Source organism: Neophocaena asiaeorientalis, unplaced genomic scaffold (genome assembly GCF_003031525.2).
Source record: "Neophocaena asiaeorientalis asiaeorientalis breed wild unplaced genomic scaffold, Neophocaena_asiaeorientalis_V1.1 scaffold55, whole genome shotgun sequence".
NCBI lineage: Eukaryota > Metazoa > Chordata > Mammalia > Artiodactyla > Phocoenidae > Neophocaena > Neophocaena asiaeorientalis.
This window is the reverse complement of record NW_020175684.1, coordinates 4,969,080-4,974,631: the sequence shown is the minus strand read 5'-3', so window position 1 is coordinate 4,974,631 and position 5,552 is coordinate 4,969,080.

Here is a 5,552-nt window from a genome sequence, read left to right as displayed (position 1 = left end):
GCAGTTTATATATATATATATATATATATATATATATATATATATTCAATATAAAATGATGGAGAGAGAATATTTAGTTTTGTACTAACATTACAATAATGTTTCACTGGAATGTGTGATATTAAAAACTCTACCTCACAGGTTGAATCAATCTGTGATTTAAAAGTGTGTACTTTTTGTTACAGTGGGTAACAGACAGATGTTGGTAGATAACGAAACAGATGCTAAATAATTCTTTTTACAAGACATTTATAAAAGAGAAACAAAATTAAATGTCAAAATGATAGAACTACTCTCAGTTCAGAGATATAAACCTCCCAAAACTCATTAAAGTGGAAACAACATCCAGAACAGGTGTATGTAAGTGGGAACTTATAACTTATACGTGGAAAAAATATATTCTTACCAAAATAAGATATACTGAAATATGCCAATTTTTGTTTCATATTTAAAATACATTACAGGGATATTTTAACAGAGGCTACTTTATGATCTCCTTAGGTCGGTGAATTTCAATGAATAAAATTTCAGCATCACACATAGTAAAACTAAAGAAAAGATGTGCTTATGCATATAACAAACATAAAAAAATAGTTGTCAAAAGAGAAAAGAAATGCATTATCATCTAAAAAAGTAGCAATGCTTTCCTCAAAATAGAAAAACACATAATTTAACCATGACATTTAGAAACCAGGTTAGAGGAAACTACATACACACACATAATTTTGTGCCACTGATATTAATATATAATCACCATAAATGATGATGAATAAATATCTGTGTCTAGTTCTGTATCTGTTTCTTTCTCTCTCTGGAAATTCTCAAATTCTTTAACTAAGTTGGCAGTGGATTGACTTTTTCCTATGTGTATGGAATGAAGCATAAAGAGAGAAATGAATTCTGCTTTGGATGAATAGATGTAAAGCCTGTCTGATAACCATCTGATTCATGATCATTGCTATATTTTACCTGTTGAATTGATGTGGCTTCTAATCAGGGATCAGGCAATAAAATAAGTGTATATTTTAAGATGTTTAGAATATGATGCTTAATTACAGTCTAGCTTGCATGATATAAATTATGCTGATTATCCCTTAGGCCAATTGTTTCTGTCCAAAGAAGTTAGCTGCATAAAAAGACATAAATATGTATTGCATTGATCATATACCTATAACTTATATTCATTTAAATTTAATAATAATTATTCTATAAGGAAAATTTTATAAGAAAAACAGTTTTCTATTAGCCATGTTAAGCTTGAATATTTGTATAAATGGCAAAAAGAACTATTTCAAGTATTTGATTTAAAAGTTTCTATATATGTTTCCAAAAGAATCACTAACCTTTAGGCTGAATTTTGCATTAATGTCAACCTGTTCGGTTTTTTGATGAATCAACCTGTTCAGTTTTAGTAAAATGTGTATCTCACTTATTGTCATTTATCACAAATTCATATTGAATACTGAGAGTTATGGGACTATTATTTTAATAACTCTATTAGTCAGTAAATTGGAGTCCTCAATATATAAAAGGCTGACTACAGATAAACTAAGTAAAATGTGGTTTTCTTGATTTTCGATCAGTGTTCTTGATTAGCAGATTGGAGATAGGTAATACTACTTTAGTATGCTAATTGAATTAGTTAATTCATTAAATGTTTATTAAATGATGAATATGTGTAAGGTATTGCCCAGGAGCTAGGGATACACTGGACAACAGGGTAAACATTGTTCCTAGATACCTAGAATTTAGAGTAAGGTAGAGATAAAATATATGAAACCAGTATTGACAGAAAGGATACTACAGATGCTTGTTCAACTATGCTCTAAATTATATCTTCTTAGAAAATTTTTTTTTCTTTTAATGATTTATGTCACATACAAAGTAATTGTGAAAACATTCTGAACAAAAAAAAAATTAGGGCATTGTTTATATGTTTGTAACAGAGAGACTTCAGAGGTGAACAAATTTTCCCTGAAGATATGACACTAAACCAAATACGTATAATGAGTCCTGAACAATGAGTATAAAGGATGCAAAGGGAAATAATAGCTCTTCCCGTTAAGAAAACAGCATGATAAGAATCTGGACACATAGAAGTGAGTCAAGTTCAAAAGTCTTAAGGGTCAGTCAGTGAAGCTGGTTTAGCAAACAATCACAGGAGGTTTCTGAACATATTATCCAGGGACTTGTAAGTTATATAAAGACATTCAGAATTTAGCCTTGGAATAATGGAAAAATCATTGAAAGGAAGCAATGTTTTTTGGTTCATTTGTTTACATGATCGAAATTCTCTATTTGTTTATAATTTGAAATTGTCTCATTACACACAGTTTAATTCAGTTGACATTAGACTGTTGAGAAAATAATTTCCCATAGCACAAAGTGAGGTATATTATTATGAGATAAGGTGATTATTAGGGCAGTTAAACCCTAAAAGGAAAGACTTTTCTCAGCTGCAACAATTAGGCTAGGTTGAGAAAAATTACTGCAGTTGCATCTGCAAGTTGCATTCTAGAAAGCTAAATTTCTTCGCTCACTTTTCCACTGAGTCACTATGTTACAGGAAAGTCTAGTGACTTGAGTGTCATAGCTTCTTTAACAAATGTCAATAAAATTAAAATATTTTTAAAGAAACCACAGTGGGTTTAGGCTCCACGTACACTCCTTGTAGACAAACTCTTGCTCAGGATCAATCCTATTCACCATCAAGTCACCATTGTAAATCAATTATACTCCAATAAAGATGTTTAAAAAAATTATCCATGTTCTAGTGATGAGAATTAATACCTTTGAGCCTCAAAGAAGTTAATCTGTTTCAGTTGACTCTATGGGGGGCTGGGTAGGAGCATAGCAATGTACTGATGCCTCACCAGTCTGCAAGGTGTGCTCATTTATAAATGACGTCCATACTTATATCAGTTAATTCTCAAAGATCCTGTAAAATAAACAGAGATCAAGTGACTAGCAGAGGTTATAGACCCACGGAAACAGGACTTTATATATCTTCTACAATATTTTCATGTTTTTCACATTACTTCCACATTTTTCACAGTCTCTATAATCCTTTTGACCCCAAGCACATTACTTTTAGGGTGACATAATACCTTATTATTGGTGAGATGGATTTAGTCAATGGTTTTATAACTCAAGCAATAGGGGAGAGAATATTTTTTATTCCTAAACCCTAAACCTTAGAAATCTCTTGCTCACTTTCCTGACATAATGACAAGCAATGAAGCATTTTCTTCTTAATCTAGCCTACGAATTAGACATATTTTTGGTGGTCTAGCACTTATAGATGATGAAAAGTTACTCAGCATAACCCATATAATTGCTCTGACTTAAACACGACACTCTAGGTAGAAAATAAATTCAAAATGCAATAATTGAGGCTCAATATCCATAGCAACCTTGTAAAGGAAAAGCCTTTAAGTAAATAAATCAATAGCAACATTTAAAATAAGGAATGTTAGGGGAAAATTGACTTTCTGATTCACCTCGTTATAGTAGAAACACTGCCTGTCTACACACATACATTCACTGGAGTGTAGGTGCAGGTCAATCTGACTTTAAAATGTAAGGTATAGCACAAAAGTACTCAGATACATGAAAAATGACATGAATATAAAGTATAAAAGTATGTTATGCCTGTTGGATATCAACAAACAATTAAACATTCAAAAAAGTTTAGGATACAAAATCAAGTTTACTTTAAGGCAAATGATAGGAAACTGTTATCTGATAACACAAATTTAATATTAAGATTGTACAAGCAAGGATAGTACTTATTCTAAAAAAAATAGTGAAGTTAAGGGAGGATTCTATGCATAAATTAAGCTTAGAAATATTATAATCCCAAACAAACCTCCAAATGAGTTATCTCAAACCAAAACATGGGCAGCGAATTAAAACATTAAAAAAAATACTCCATAAGCAAAAAGGGATGTTTCTAGTTTTCTCAAGCAAAATTCTATAAAAAATTAGCCTTTCATGTGAAGTTAACATTTCCCTCATTTAACTGGATGTTTAGAAATGCCCAAATGGGCACTGGAAGGCCCTTCATGCAGTGATCCTAGCCTTTGTGCAAACTAACTCCTGAAAGCCATCTCTAGTCTCATATCTGGAGGCATGGTGGCTGGAGAATAAGCCACCATCCCCAAACTCTGATGGAACAGAATCCACTGACATTGTCCTGCAGCATCCCAACACCTTGAGATGATTTCTTTCTTAAATATTCACAGGGATGTACTGTTCTCTACTCACATGTAAGTAAAGGTGAAGGACAGCAAGCAATATGTAAAGTCCACACCTTCTATTCAACTTTTTTCTGAGTTCTTTTCAAATTCCCCATTCACCATAGACAGGTGTGTGTGTATGTGTGTGTGTGTGTGTGTGTGTGTGTGTGTAAAACTTCTTGCTGAAGAAAAGCTGTCAACCTCCATACTGTTTTCCAGATCTACTACATATACCAAGTCCTGGACCCACCAGACAATATAAATTTACCTCTCTGTTGTCTCCTTCCCTTGTAGTTGGCAATAGTCTGCCTTTCTTTATGACACTGTAAGCTAAGGTTGGAGAAGGAAGGCTGTAAATGGAGAGGTTGTTAAGAGGAAAGAAAATAACATACACACGCATATCAAGTAACCTTTAATATCTTCACACCACATATTAAATATAAAACTGGATATTAACCCCTCATGTTTAGAAGTCTTATTTAATAACATGAATAAATTAACATTAAAATTCTACAAATCAGTAAGGCCATTCTAAACACATTTAAGAACATATGGATTATGTTTCATTGGTAAAAACAGATCAGCTATATTTTGTTTTAATAACTGTTTTCTATTTCACTTATTCTTTACTTCTTTTGAGCATAATGGATTATTTTTGAGAAATTATTATTATTATTTTCATTTACTTCTCCTGGGGAAAATAAATTGATTTTAAGCAGAGATTTATTTTTGGATCAATGACTTTGGGGGTAATCAATATAACTGTGCATAAAAAATTCTATTAAAAATGTCTGCTTCACAACAAAAGTGGTATCATAATTATCCATAAATATATTCACCATTATATTAAAATCAAACTTTCATTTTAATGATTATTTGGCACACGCATGTGATGTTGTATACACACGAATGAAAATATGAAAACAGTATTAATTATACAGTAGTTATATAAACGTGCATAAACGTAATACACATTCACACATACATATATGTCTAACATATGAAAACACAGTATATTTTGTGTGATGAAATTATTGATTGCCCAAACTGCTAATTCTTATTTGCTGTGCTGATATTGTACTGTATTGACATAATATATTGAAAGAAGCCCTGAATTTTTGTAAAGATATGACTATCCAAGAGTGAGCTTATAACTTATTCTCAGAAATATTGCTTATGTTTACTCAACTGATTTTTTTCTTACCTGAACAATAGGTGTTTACTAGGTGTTTCCTTCCTTCCTTCCTTCCTTGCTTCCTTCTTACAAAGTACCTATTGACTCTTATTTCAGAAATTATATATATATATATATAT